The sequence below is a fragment of the Bombina bombina genome, chromosome 5, assembly GCF_027579735.1.
Source record: "Bombina bombina isolate aBomBom1 chromosome 5, aBomBom1.pri, whole genome shotgun sequence".
In the NCBI taxonomy this organism is placed as follows: Eukaryota; Metazoa; Chordata; class Amphibia; order Anura; family Bombinatoridae; genus Bombina; species Bombina bombina.
The window spans coordinates 726,541,737-726,557,941 of record NC_069503.1 but is presented as its reverse complement, the minus strand read 5'-3'; the positions used below and the strand labels follow the sequence as shown (position 1 = coordinate 726,557,941).

Here is a 16,205-nt window from a genome sequence, read left to right as displayed (position 1 = left end):
ATGCAACCGGAAAATTTCCATGTGGCCTTTCACCTGAAAATATTTGGTTTCCCTCAATAAGACTTTCCTGTGTCTACTGTTGTTATTATTATTATTTATATAATTGTTTTACAGTGCTGCAAAAATTGCTTAGTTCTTTCACCATATATTCATGTTTTTCATCTTGGAGTGGATATCAGTAGTTGGTGCGATGTCAAAGTGCAATAAAGTTCACGTTTCTATTGCATCACTAAGGAAGATTTAACAGATTATAAAGAAAATAAACAGCTGTGCTATAAAACTGATTAGCATATGGCTGAAAGGAAAGTCCCTCCCTGCAGCTATTGTATGTCACTTAACAGAACTAATTACTTGCCAATTCTCTTGATAATTCCTTCTTTTACGTTCTGATGAGTAGGTTTTGTTTAACTCAGCGCAACCGTTATCGTTACTGCTAAATCTGTAGCATTGCTTGTAAATTCATTCAAACTATAACTACTATAAAATATGCATATTCATAGTTTGTGCCTGATTTATGCCATTGGCTACAATTGATGGGATATTAGTATTATGTGAATTTGTCACTCAGGAGTGCTTGGCAAATGTAACAAAATCTATGGCACACATGCTTAGTTTCTGCTAGGATATACGTGTGCAGAGGGCAGCATTTTGCACCCAGGCTGCTAGTCGGCCATCACTGATCTAAATAATTAGAGTTGAGCTATAACAGTCTTAAAAAAAGATATATGGAATTGACTTTTTCATAATTGAACTTAAAATTAAAAAAAGAGCAGGTTATAAAAGATGTAAAGAGAAAATAACAGCTCCAGAAGCCTGAATTGGCACCCGTAAAACTATTTGTAAAGTCAGGTGTCATAGACCAATGCTTGTGTTTCTGGAAGATGTGTATATTAGGCAATTAGCTAGACCTTCATTATATACAAATTGCAGTTGCTGTTAAGAACATAATAATTGCAGCTGCAGATTTTTTGTTGGAGCCAAGAGACACTTGCATCAACATAAAACCTATTATTATTATATGGTACTCTACATAGCTTGAGACCCAGTATCCTATCCAGTGGTCTACAAATCTGTTTAAAAGTTAGGAGCCAGACATACTTTTAGGAGTCAGACAGTGGTGTTTGTATATAGATATAATCAGTAATAACACAAAAAGTTAGCAGGCCAGGGGTAACATTGTAGGAGTCAGTGACTCCCTGGCTTCTGAGTTTGTCGAGCACTGGTTTACCTATACTTAAAGGGACATTAAACTCAAAATGCAAGTGTCTATAAAATGTGTTATGATAAATGATGAAGAAAAAAAATATAATTAAAAAGCAATGTACATTATTATATTTTGTTCACATTTTCATTAATTTAACTCTAAACACTGGGATATTTCCATTGCCACAGCCCATTCTTCAGTGATTGCTTGAACTTATGTATGTCCCTAAACACGATTACACACAAAAGCAAAAACGTTTTTAAAAATAAAGTAGGAGAAAATATAACGGAACCTAATACTGTACTAGCTTAGATATCTGTCCCAAGGGAGCTTGGCAAAAAATATATGGACACTTACGCTGTTTTACACAGCCTCCATGTTGAATGACAATATTATTTTGCTAAATTCACCATTAAATACGTTTTTTTTCCCTGAAGTCAGGTTTTAGACCAGGCCCCTTTCAGAGTGGGCAAGGAAGGTAGCCACTCCTTTTTTATAACACACTATAAAACTACATTGTAAGCACTGGCTGAAATCAAAATGAATCTTTTGTTCCAAATCACTATTGTGTATCAGCTCGTTTCTTTTTGAAACTATCTGGAAAGTCTCTTTATTCTTCTTTATGGACTTTTTATTCTTGTCCTTGATTTTATTTGTAATGATTATATATACTGAATATACTGTAGAAATGGGTGTTTTGGATCAACTTATTTCATAGACATGTTTGTTTGAATAGATTGTACAATAGATGATACTACACATTATTAGAACATTTATTATTTCAAATGCAATTTGTATTCCTGCCTTGTACTGTTAATCTTATCTAGTGCTTTTTAAATAAGGATTCCTTATTATTTCAGCTACACTATCTGATTTGGTTTCTAAATCTTCTTTATTAATTTCAGTATTGATATAGCGCAATTTATCCTTGTTTTTGATTCTTAGATTGAACCTGCCCCGGTTTACACAACTGGGGGTGGGGTAGTGGGTGTGGTGTGGGTTGGTGCAGGGGATAGGTGGGTTCAGTGGCGCGTACCATTTTGGCCTAGCTAGTAGCTTAGGACTTAAAATTTTGAGCCCTGTCCTAGAGTGAGTGTCACCTCTGATCGACCTCAGGTTAGGGTCTTGATAGGTACACTGTTTTCTGTCACTCTGGGTTGACATCTTTCACTGTATTGAGAAGACTGAACCCCCCCCCCCCCTCTTATCTTGTTTAACCAGATGCAGGTAGTTAAAAACAGTGGTCCCATAAGTTTGACTTTTTAGATAGTTCTGGTACAGAGTTTTAAATAACAGAAGAAAAAGCAAAGAAAGAAAAGTTAACCCCTGACATCCTAAAATCATGAGGTCTTTATGACAGTTATAAAGTGGATAATAGCTTAGCACAACTAGCTGTTTACATAGCAATGTTCAATGCTAATTTGATAACTGAAGCTGAAATAACAGAACCAGGTATTTACGTAAAACAGGAATTGCGCACCTGTAGAATGGAAAATTAATTGTTCAGCATCTTCCAAACCTTTCTTCACCTACTCTGAAATGTTCTTTGTTTTAGCACAAAAGGAGCAGCCCTTGCAGGAGTTAACAAGTTATGGATCATTTGCAAGTTTAAAAAAAAAAAAAAAAAAGCCCAATTACCATTTGCTGACCTCCAGCTATGGGTCACAGATTCCCGTAACTAAAGCATCTGTTTTTTTTCCCGCTACTTCTCAAATGACACTACAAACTCTTGTTGAAATGTAAAACGAGGGTTTGAGTTATGTCAGGCAATGATTCATAAATAGCTTTCAATAACCTGCAGCTGGTCCTTTCCTTAGTTTTCACACCACTATTTCTAATATTGTCTGCACTTTGTAGCAATGAACGGGAAAATAAAGTGCAATTATAAAATGCTTTTTCTTTGTGCAGTTATTTGCTCGACTACAAACAGACGTCTAAAGGCTATTTACTTCCATTAGGAACCATTTAGATTTCACAGAAAGGAGTATTCCAGGATTAGTATTACAAAGAATTATACATAATTACTTTATCGCCTCAATGGGTCAGAAATAGTATGAAATTGTACGCAGCACTTGACATTTTCATTTTTGAAGATGTTCCTGCTGGTTTTTAACCACATAAATGATTGTGTTTGATAGTGTGACAGCAAGACATTTTGAAATAATCCTTTGGTCAATTTGTAAAGCAAAGAAAAATGTTTAGTGAAAGCTGTGACTAATGACTTTTAGCATGAGAGAACTATGCTCGCTACAGTCTCATATACAATCTAATGCCAATATATGTGAAAGCTGACGTGAATATATACGTAACTGTATTTTAGCTACCTAGATTTTTTTCCCTTCAGTTTATTTATTTTGGTTTACTTTGAAATTTGTCAGAAAAAAAAAAAATCTATTACTCATGTACAGTTCAGACTAAGTGCTATTGCATTGTCTTTACATTTGTTGATTATGCAAATCTAATGTATTTACTGGTCCTATAATGGAAGATGTTCTGTTGTCACTGATGTTTCACTGCAGGGTGAAAACACAAAGGTTTCAGTTTCTTTCAACTGTCAAACAAATGAAATATACTTTTTTGCTTTAGAAGCCTTTTGTTGAGTTTGATTTAACCCCTTTTATTTCCTATTCTCTGCTATTTTATAACATGTTGTTCCCAGCTAAATCTATTAGGGTCTCTGCTGTCTCTGTTTATGCAGAGTGTATAAACACCCACTCTTGCCCTTCAGGTGTGCAGATCTCTGCATACAGAATCAACAGACTCTATAAGTACAAAGAGGAGTATGAAGTGCCTATTATGTCTGGCACAGCAACAATAGACATATTATGGTTCAGCAGACAATATAAACTAATCTATTTGTATGTTGTTTATATCTATGGAAAACAGTGAAACATAAAAACTGACTTTTCAATAAAACTTGACTTGTTCCCATGGGAATTCATTTTCAGGGGGAAACATTTTGAAACCTGTGGAGTGCTGGTGTATGTGTTACTGCTAGTGGCCACTAATGCACATAGTTCAGTATTGAATGTCCATCAAAGTATTCTTAGAATCTTGATTTTGAATAGACTTGTCAGTCAGTAAAATAAATGTCCAGATGGACTTTTTGGTTTCACTGTGATTTTTGATAGAGTGTCTGTGCAGGTTCATTTGTGGGTGTAGCTTTTAGCAGTGCTCTCTCATATACCACATTTTTAAATACAGTTCAACTTTAGAATAATGCTGGCTTATGTCCAGTAAATGAAAGGGGGAAAAAAAACACTGAGTCCCTTAATTCAATCCATAGGTTTATTGGATCTGAGCCATGGAATACAGAGGGTGCTCCCTGATGCGTTTCGCGCATGCGCTTCATTAGAGTCCATAATAAAATTTACATTGAGGCTTGAGAAATCAGTACTCCTATATTTAGCAAATACCAACTAGTTTTAGAAACCCGAACAATAAGTGGGAGAAATGAAGCAATATTTCAAAACTGTTCATACGAAGGACATCATTACATTCAATGCATGGGTTCTTTACTTGACACATAATTCCAGGGTCCCCTTCCTAACCAATCTAGTGTTTTCTTATTATGGTCCTGGTGTGAACTGAGTTTTTAAAGTGATATGAAAAAAAAATATTAAACTTTCTCAGTTTAGACAGAACATGCAAAATGTATTTTAAGTTTACGTTCTATTATCATATTTACTTTGTTCTCTTTGTATCCTTTATTGAAAAGTGAAATGCAGTATTGGGCAATAGTTGGTGATTGGTGGTATTGCACATGTACCTCTTGTCATTAGCTCGACAGATGTGTTCAGATAGCAATGCTCTACAAGAGCTATCATGGAGTAGACTTTTACTATGTGTATATATCTATTTGGAAACTAAAGTGCAGTAACACATTAGCATATTCTGGTCTTGCAATTTTATGTTCCTTTAATTACTATTTTAATAAATTGTATCTGGAATGTGCACTTTTCTTCATAAATCAATTTTTATGCCAAATTCCCCCAGTATACTATTTTTTTTTATTTTGTTCTTTACTGGAAGCAGTAGTAGGTACAATGAAATACAATTGCTCTGCCACATCATCGAGCTCACAGATTGGTATAAGACAGAGAATAATTTCTGTAGAATTTACACACCTGGCTGATTCCCTTTGCCAGTTTTTACAAATACTTTTTTTGAGCATGTGGACACGATCAATATGATTGTGGTATTCTTGCAATCCGATAGTTAAAATGTGCTCCATGTACCTCATTGCTATTATAGTTCATCCTTGAAGCCTATGGACAAACAGCCTTCGCTAGTATCTGATTCAGCTCTTGTAAGACAATGAATAAGGATTTTGCAAATGAGAATGGATGACTTTTTAATGTAATAAATATGCTGAACACAATATTTTCACAAGGTGAGAGTGCCATTACATTATTTAATTGTGCACATACTGCACAATCTTAGGGGATTTCAACATTTTGGACTAGATTAGAAGTAGAGCGCTAACAGTTTTGTGCGAGCAATAAGGGGTTTATTGTGGCTGTTTGCGCACGTCGTGTTTTTTGCTTGTCTTACAAGTTGAACGCGATCACTCGAGTGCAATTGAAGTTAACGCACGTGTCACTCTCTACCTTTGAATTAAGGTTGTGGAACACAACTGCTGAGATTTTTTGTTTAAATAACATTTATTTATGTATATAATGTGGTTTTTGTAAGCTGAGATTTAGAGAAAGGAATATATAGTTGTAAATACCTTCTATATAAACCTCTGCTGAGTTAAAAAAGGGACACTGAACCCATTTTTTTTTCTTTCTTGATTCAGATAGAGCATGCAATTGTAAGCAACTTTCTAATTTACTCACATTATCATTTTTTCTTCGTTCTCTTGCTATCTATATTTTAAAAGCAGGAATGTAAATCTTAGCAGCCAGCCCATTTTAAGTTCAGCACCATGGATAGCGCTTGCTTATTGGAATGTGATGCATAGGATGCACCAAGGATAGCGCTTGCTTACAGGAATGTGATGCATAGGAGCCGGCCCATTTTTGCTTGAGAACCTTGGTTAGGCTTGCTTATTGGTGTGTAAATGTAAGCCTCCAATAAGCAAGCACTATCCATGGTGCTGAATCTAAAATGGGCTGGCTGCTAAGATTTACATTCATGCTTTTAAAATAAAGATAGCAAGAGAACAAAGAATTTTTTTAGGTTCAGTGTCCCTTTAATATACATTAAAGGTGAAATAATGCAAAAACAACCTAACATGTGAAATAATGCACAAAACAAAATAGTTTACGTATATACACCAAAGAGGTAAGGTTAAAGGGACAATAAACCCACATTTTTTCTTTCATGATTCAGACAATATAATTTTCAACAACATTCCAATTTACTTCTATTATATAATTTGCTTCATTGTTTAGATATCCTTGGTTAACGAAATAGCAGTGCACATGGGTGAGCCAATCACGAGGCAAATATGTGCAGCCACCAATCAGAAGCTACTGAGCATATCTAGATATGCTTTTCAGGTAAGAATATCAAGAGAATGAAATAAATTAGATAATAGAAGTAAATTAGAAAGTTGTTTAAAATGGCACTCTATCTGAATCATGAAAGAAAAAATTAAGGTTTAATGTCCCTTTAAGTATTTACAGAGTAGGATTAATGCCCCAAGTGGTGAACAGTAATATTGCAGGATTTAGTTACAGAGTTTGCTAGGAGCAGCTGAACAGCACAGAGGTTTGCAAAGCTTGTATGACAATATAGCAATTGCAGAATATGATACAAACAGTCAGAAAGTAATGACTTTGTAAATCTTCTGTAAAAAGATACCAATGGTTTAAGAAGGTGTACACATTGAGTGCATACAGGAGATGAACAGTTGATAAGATGTGAGCACAGGCAAATGACAGACACAATCCAGAGTAAACAAGTAATGATATTACCTTCAGAGTTTGCACAAACACTTTAGAGAACGATTTGTACTTCCAGTATGGAAGTGGCATCTGAAGCTTGATCAGAGGAATCACAGTCAGAGAGATACTGAAGGAGTGTCAGAGAGCTATTCAAGAACCAAGCAATGAGGAATGGTGCAGCTGCTATTTATTGATTGAGAGGTGGTGTGCAAAAAAGGTAAACTCAATCCAGGTTAAAGGGGCAAAGGAATAGTGGTTGTTAAAGGGGCAGAGGAATAGTGGATTTTAAAGGGGCAGAAGAAAATATATGACAGCACGTCAGGTTAGCGCGACCTCAGAGCTCTGGTTTAACTGTTTTGCAAATAAAAAGTTTTACAAGACCCATCAAAAATAAATTAAAAGTACAGTTACCCACATAATAACACCATCTAATACAAATTATTCAAAAAAGTATTGTACAAAAAACTTATAAGGACCCAAATATAAAAGAGGGCTTTAATATTGAAATACATACGTTTACATCTCTAAATATGTATATGCATGTATATATAAATATGTGTGTGTACATATGTATTTGTATGTGTGTATATATTAATTTACAGACACATAAATACATAAGAACACACATACTGTAGGTATAGATATATATTGTACCAAAATGCCTACCATCCAATATATGTAGAAATATGTATTTATGAATAAATAGAACATAGATAATTCTGCTATGTGCAGAACATTGGAATGTGAAATATTCATATTTTCATTTCGGTTAGCACACATGAGAATGTACGATTGGGTTTGCGCGCGAGTAGGGTTTTTTCCCCCACTCTTTTTGCTCCATTGACTTTTATGGGGGAAAGGTTATTGTGCCTTCGATATTCTAGGTTCGCCTTTTTACACGCGTAAATAACGCTCCACTTGTAATCTAGCCCTCTATATGGAATTCAATTTTGCGTTTGATGTCTCTTTAAGCTAACATGTTTATGCATATTAACTTTTTGAATATAGACCTTGCTCTGCAAAATGTTTAACTTTTATTACCCTATTTCAATTTGTTATCCTTATTCTATATTATAAAATGTTGTTTAACGTCTATACCTTGCGACATTTAACAATCTGGCACTTGGTTTAAACCGTTATCCCTGAAGCAATGATCACTGAAGCAGCCTGTCTATTTAGACGACGTGACTAGACGTTAGAATGGTATTAATTCATTTCTCATTTGAAACTGTCCGGCAAAATATGGCACAGTCAGAACCTGTGTGCTGAAACTGCTCACATGTAAATATTTGATATAAATAGTTTTCTCTGCTTTTTTCTACTTTATAACATTTCAGAACTTCTAAAACACATTGTTTTTATTTTTAGACTAAAGGTCAAAATTGGTCCATAGTGTTCTGAAGTTCAACCCATTACAAGAAAAATCGGCGTTGAAGAATGAAAATCCTGGTAAGATGAATCTTAAATGGTTTAATTTTGTAGGAAACTAAGCAGCAGATAAGGCTATGGTTATTTAACAGTTTTAAATGGTTTCACTTTAAACAATCGCTAAAGTTAATATAGCACTGTTTTACTTTAATTAGAATGTAAGAACACATTTTCTTTCAAACAGAGGTGTGTTTGTGCACCTGTCTGCAACTTAAATTAGGTTGTTTTCTAAAGCAGCTACATTTGATAGGGTGACAGAATTGGGGACCAAAATCTGTATGTTTTCTTTTGGTTGGAGTAGGTGAGTGACATCATGCAACCGAACTGCTCCTAAACGTTCCTTTTGTTAAATGTATTACAAATTAGAACAACTCAATAGCACTAAGGGAGCTCCAGTCCAGACATGTCTGCATGTGTAAGTTCGGGATTGTGTGATATGGCAGTCAGAACTAGCATTCCGTTTATCAACATCCCCACAAGCTTCTGCAGGTAAACAACTGCAGGAAGGGCTTAACCCTTTAACGCCGTTAGGACGTTGTATTTTGTCTGAATTTTGCTGGACTTTAGCACCGAAGGACGAAAGCTTGGCTTCCCTGATGGGATCGCTGTCTGGAGGGCGTGCCTAGCATCATAGGGATGCCCCCTGACGCGATCCCGTCATTTAAATCTCGTGATCACTTGCACGATCGCGAGATTTCAATTTGTTTACTTCAGAACAGCTGTTCCGATGTAGACCAGTTAACCCCGGCACGAAAGGAATAATTACTGGTGTGTGTGTGTGTGACAGGAGATTTTTATTATCTCTGTTTTGATGCATTGACATTATCAGAAAGTGGCACTTAAAGGGACATCATACCCACATTTTTTTCTTTCATGATTCAGATAGAGAATGCAATTTTAAAGAACTCTTCTATTCACTTCTATTTCCTAATTTGCTTTATTCTATTGTTATCCTTTTTTGAAAAGCATACCTATGTAGACTCAGGAGCAGCAATGCATTACTGAGAGCTAGCTGCTAATTGGTGGCTGTACATACATTATATATGCTTCTTCCCATTGGCTAACTCAATATATTTAGGTAGTTAATAGCAGTGCTTTGCTGCTCCTTCAACAAAGGCTACAAAGAGAATGAAGCACATTTGATAAAAGAAGTAAATTGGAAAGTTGTTTAAAAAAGTATGCTCTTTCTGAATCATGAGAGAAATAATTTGGGTCTCATGTCCCTTTAAAGGGATATTAAACAGTATGAGATTGTAATATAAAATGTTTAATTTTTTGTAGTTAAAAGTGTAATATTATTATTATCGGTTATTTGTAGAGCGCCAACAGATTCTGCAGTGCTATAAACAAATGCGGAGTACAACAAAACAATTATAGGGATCAAATAGGTAGAGGGCCCTGCCAAGAGTCGCACTGTTGTAGTCAGCTCTTAAGCTTTCAGCTTTCATTATTTATTTTGTCCCCTTTTGCTGTAATTAAACTCTGAAAATTGTTGGATTTTTTAACTGAGTTTGTATAAAGTAATGGACGCTGTCATTCCTTAACTTAAAGGCACACTAAACCCAAATTGTTTCTTTAATGATTCAGATAGAGCATGCAGCTTTAAGCAACTTTCTAATTTACTCCTATTAATTATCAAAAAAATGTTGTTCTCTTGCTATCTTTATTTATAAAGCAGGAATGTAAAGCTTAAGAGCCGGCCCATTTTTGGTTCAGAACCTGGGTTATGCTTGCTTATTGGTTTACTAAATGTAGCCACCAATAAGCAAGCACTATCCATGGTGCTGAACCTAAATGGGCTGGCTGCTAAGCTTTAAATTTCTGCTTTTTAAATAAAGATAGCAAGAGAACGAAGAAACATTGATAGTAGAAGTAAATTAGAAAGTTGCTTAAAATTGCGCGCTCTATCTGCATCATGAAAGAAAAAAAATTGAATTTAGCATCCCTTTAAGTTTTAACCTTATCTCACTGTTCTTCCGCAAACAATTAGGAACATACATAAAACAGGCAGTAAAATAGACTATACAAACAGCCTTGTTTACATAAACTCTACTTTATTGCCTGGCTTATATATCTTTCCCTAATTGTTCTCCACAGAAGACAGATAAATAGCACCCATTACTATAGAATCTAGAGCTGAGGTTATTATTATTATTATCAGGTATTTGTAGAGCGCCAACAGATTCTGCAGCGCTATAAACATAGGCGGTATACAAGGTAACATTTATAAGGGGTCAAATGGGTAGAGGTCCCTGCCAAGGTTTTCAAAGTCTTGCACATTGGGCCCCCCTCTGGTGAAAACTTTCAAATTGAGCCCACCACACGCACGCACACAAGCGCACGCACACAAGCGCACGCACACATGCACAAGCACACACACACATGCACAAGCACACATATGCACAAGCACTCAGACATGCACAAGCCAGCACACACACAAGCACACACGCCCAAACACACACACAGGATCTTGTCAGAACATCTGAATATGAATTATTTATATCTGCGTATGAATCAGTCTTCAGTACTGTGCTTGCTGTAGCTAGGATGCTCCTCAGCTGGTACATGGATGCATGTGTTGGCTGTTCCCACTGTAGAATATAGATATAATAGTCATATAATTATTATATGAATATTATATCTATATAGCTGTGAGGCAAAATCTTATTCTACCGTGGGAACAGCCAGCACATGCATCCGTATACTAACTGAGGGTCATCCTAGTTACAGCAAGTACAGTGCGTGGTAGACAGTGACAAGGAAACTATCAGCAGAGCCCTTCTTGGCCATCTGTACTTACGGCAATGATCCTTGGAAGGTGCTCAGGATGCGCTAAGTCTCCTTGTCACTGTGTTGTCCGCTCGGGAGTTTGGCATTGCACATTAATAAATAAATAAAAAATACACTTCAGCTCCTGTTCCCGCGCCACCCTTTAAGAGCTCTTGCGGCCCCCTGGGGAGGCGCGCCCCACAGTTTTGGGAACCGGTGATCTAGAGTACTTTATAGAAACTAAACTTTTACACTTACATCATCAATATTTAAACAACTAATGGTAAAAATACAGCTGCATATTATTCTAAGGCTAATCTTTAAATACATGATTATGTCTAGCTTACATTTACTGTTTAATATCCCTTTAAGGCTCAGGAGGATCTTCTCACTGATCCTGCAACCACTTACTTGAAAGAGGGGATTCTGTCTGTTCCAATAAATGGACAAGTGTCCCTCTATGATGAAGATGATTACAATATCCACTAGGGAGTTTTAGTTCTCCTGTTTAACCTAGGGGGACATAGGGCATGTAAGCTGAGAGAGAAGATGACCTTCTTTCAAATTAGTTATTTCTTCCCAACAATGCTTCCCATGCCCATGCTGTGATTTTTCATAAAAAAATGTATTTGGGGCCCTGTGGTTTCATTAAAAATGTTGTTCTTTTCTAGTCTGAAAATATTTGAATGCTTAAAACTAGGCAGCATTTTGGAATGGTTATAGACCACATGTTTAGCAATGTCTTCATTATTTTAAAGGGACAGTCAACACCAGAATTTTTGTTGTTTTAAAAGATAGATAATCCCTTAATTACCAATCCCCCAGTTTTGCATAACCAACACAGTTATAATAATACACATTTTACCTCTGTAATTACCTTGTATCTAAGCCTCAGCAGACTGCCCCCTTATTTCAGTTCTACTGACAGACTTGCATTTTAGCCTATCAGAGCTGTCTCCATGGTAAATTCACGTGCATGAGGTCAATGCTATCTATATGAAACATGTGAACTAATGCCCTCTAGTGGTTAAAAACTATCAAAATGCATTTAGGCTAGAGGCGGCCTTCAGGGTCTAAGAAATTAGCATATGAACCTCCTAGGTTTAGCTTTCAACTAAGAATACCAAGAGAACAAAAGTAAATTGGAAAGTTGTTTAAAATTACATGCACTATTTGAAACATGAAAGTTTTTTTGGACTTGACTGTCCCTTTAAATGTATACATATTGGTTGTCAAATATCAAAATTATCTTCATGTTCAGTTGTGTCATATGGAGTATTTAAGAGGGATCAAACACACATTTGTCCTTATTCTCCATTGTACAAATACAAATTGAGATATTGCTTTCACTTGAATTAATTCTATTTGCCATGCATGTTTTATCAACCAGGAAATCAATGTATCAATACTGTTAAGCAGTTATCAGTCATATCATTCATGTGTTAACCTGTATTGCATCTTCCATCTCTGCTGTCCATGACTGCCTGGAAAGAACAATATTGCTAACAATATTTCATTCTACAGATAGATTATACTGTGTTTATGTGTTTTTTATGTTTCCATTGTACAGTACAGTGTTTGTATGACTTTACTAAATAAATTATAACAACAATATCAATTAAATTATTGCTTCATCTACTGCTTTCCTGTGCTAAAATTTCATGATCCAGTTGTTTTGTTATATTAATTTTAATTATTCATATGCATATTTTAAATTCTGAATGATTCTGTTTATAGCCATAGCAATAATACCGTATTAGAATTAGTTTGACCAGTGGCTTGTTCTTTTAATATATTTTGAAAAGGGATGCCAGTATGAACAGTCTAGCCTGCTTTTGGTGATTAATTAGAATATGGTTATACAGAATTCTTGAAAGTAAGAACTGAATCATAAAATAAACTTAGCATTGCACAAGCTTATTAAGAAGCATATTAATTAATACTTTATAATATTGTTGTGTAGGCAGCCTTATAAAACCTGAACCATACTAATTAATGTCCCCTCTATATGCATCTTATACACAGATTGAAACATTTGAAACCTAGGAGCCACCCAGAATATAGGGAAACCAAACACGGGGCAAGATTACATATGCGTTGCCGGATTTTGCAGGCGACGCCGGTTTTTACACAGTTTTGGTATCACATATACAGCGCCGCATATAAATGCAATTTTTACTCCCATAAGCTAACTTATAACCGCGTCTCAAATCGGTATCACATATTTAGCACAAGGACTTATGCGGAGAAAATTGAGAAATTTTACCTTGCCACACATAGGCATGCACAGCAAGACTTGCACTGAGTATGTGTGCACCGTAACCCCCTGAAAATAGTAACTAACACCTAATGCATGAGCAATATCTATCTACCTCCTGAAAATAACCAACACCTAACGCATGCGCAATATCTGTCTATCTGTCAACCGCCAACCAAGGGCCTATTAAATCCCTAAGCTGAAAAAAAAAAGCCTAAATCTAACCCCCAGATAGGTACTCACGGTTCCTGAAGTCCGGCGGGGAAGTCTTCTTCTAAGCGGCAATATCTTCTATCTTCTTCCAGGAACAAGTCTGCGCAGAGCGGAGCGCGGATCTGAAGACCGGTGACCGTGGAACTGAAGACCGGCGACGGCAGAGCTGAAGACCTGCAACCTCGGAACCATGGATCGTGGATATCCTCTTCGTACGATCACCGCCGCACACTGTGGATTGAATTCAAGGTAATAGTATTGAATTCAGCCAATAGGATGAGAGCTACTTAAATCCTATTGACTTATTTGAACAGCCAATAGGATTTTAGTAGCTCTCATCCTATTGGCTGATTGAATTTGAAGACTCAAATCAGCCAAAAGGAATGCAAGGTACCCCATATTTAAACGCGTACCTTGAATTCAATCCTCAGTGTGTGTCGGTGATCGTACGAAGAGGATCGCCACGCTCCATAGCTACGCGGTCACCGGTCTTCAGTTCCGCCGTTGCCCGTCTTCAGTTCTGCGCTCCACTCCGACTTATTCCTGGAAGAAGATAGAAGATATAGCCGCTTGGAAGAAGACTTTACCGCTGGACTTCAGGAACGGTGAGTACCAATCTGGTGGGATTTAATGAGCCTTTGAAAAAGAGCTGAATGCCCTTTTAAGGGCAGTAAAAGAGCTGAATGCATTTTTAAGGGCAATGCCCATACAAATGCCCCTTTAAGGGCAATGGGTAGTTTAGGATTTTTTAGTGTTAGTGTCTTTTATTTTGGGGGGTTTGGTGGGTGGGGGGTTTTACTGTTAGAGGGGGGACTTAGTTTTTTTTTTAAGGTAAAAGAGCTGTTTAACTTAGGGAATGCAATCCTACAAAAAGCCCTTTTAAGGGCTATTGGTAGTTTATTGGTAGTTTAGCATTAGATTAGGGAGTGTTTTTATTTTGGGGGGGCTTTTTTATTTTCAAAGGGATTAGGTTTATTTTTTTTAATTTTTGATAATTTGGTTTATTATTTTATGTAATGTTAGATTTTTTTTATTTTTTGTAATCTTAGATTAATTTAATTTTAGGTTTTTTTATTTTTAAGTAACTTTAGCTTTTTTATTTTATTTGTTTGTAACTTAGTATTTTTTAATTAAGGTAATTGGGCTTCATTTAGGGGGTGTTAGGTTAGGGGGTGTTAGGTTAGGGGGCTTAGTAATTTAATTAGTTATTTGCGTTGTTGGGTTTTGGCGGTGTAGCGGTTAATAGTTTTATTAGGATTATTGCGTTGTGTGGGTTTGGCGGTTTAGGGGTTAATAGTTTTATTAGGAATATTGCGTTGTTTGGGTTTGGTGGATTAGGGGTTAATAGATCTATAAGGTTTTTTTGCGACGTGGGTTAATGGTGGATTAGGGGTTAATAGTTTTAATAGGTTCTTTGCGATGTGGGTTAATGGCAGATTAGGGGTTAATAGTTTTATTAGGAATATTGCGTTGTTTGGGTTTGGTGGATTAGGGGTTAATAGATCTATAAGGTTTTTTTGCGACGTGGGTTAATGGCAGATTAGGGGTTAATAGTTTTAATAGGGACTTTGCACTGTGGGTGAATGGCGGATTAGGGGTTAATACATTTATTAGATAGTTTGCGATGCTGGGGTTGGCGGATTTAGGGGTTGATACTTTTATTAGGTAGATTGCGATGTGGGTGAATGGCAGATTAGTGGTTAATAGTTTAATTAGGCATATTGCGTTGTGGGGGGTTGTTGGTTTAGGGGTTAATACTTGTATTATTAGTTTGATGGGGGATATAGGGGTTTTACGTGTCAGGTTTATTTTTGGGAGGAGTGTTAGACTTTTACGGGAGATTTAACTTTTTATTTTATTTCCTTAGGCGCCAGCAGTTTCTAATGTGTCGTAAGTCACTGGCGACTCCAGAAATTTGTATTTACGCTCATTTTTGGACATCACTAGTTTATCCGCCGTGTATGTGATACCCAGATGTGTGAGGTGAAATTACGGGCAACACGGGTTTCAGCAGTTGCGCTGAAGCTTGCGCCGCATATGTAACCTCACCCACAATGTTTTAGGGCAAGGTAATACATTTATACAGAGATGTATGTAGAAGAATCGAAAACAAGCTAGAACTAGAATTTTAAGAGTCAATACATATTTTGTTTCTATCTTTATCTGTACCCATCACCATGCTCAAAAGAATGTTAAGAACAGTAGAATTGTATAACCAACTCGTAATAAAAATACAATGTAATAACAATTATTTTGAATTTCATATGAGCAGTATTTGTTTCTGGCAAACTCAAAAGTTTCAAATTTCCCTGTTGATTGTATCATATGCTGACCATCAACAATGAGATGTTTAAATGTATATACTGTGAACTCATAGCTGGTGTCTCAGAAAGTGTGCACTGCACACATTTTAGTAATAGAAGTAAATTTTATTTTTTTT

General features: G+C 36.1%; 1 protein-coding gene across 5 annotated transcripts in view; it reads left to right on the top strand.

The window, feature by feature from the left end:
• ATXN1 (ataxin 1) overlaps positions 1 to 16,205 on the top strand; it is a 759,530-nt gene that overhangs the window by 185,437 nt on the left and 557,888 nt on the right. For all 5 annotated transcript variants that reach the window (XM_053714766.1, XM_053714770.1, XM_053714767.1 and 2 more), the window contains one exon: positions 8,467 to 8,547. The gene's annotated coding sequence lies outside the window, so the exon portion shown is untranslated. The remainder of the gene's footprint in view (positions 1 to 8,466; positions 8,548 to 16,205) is intronic.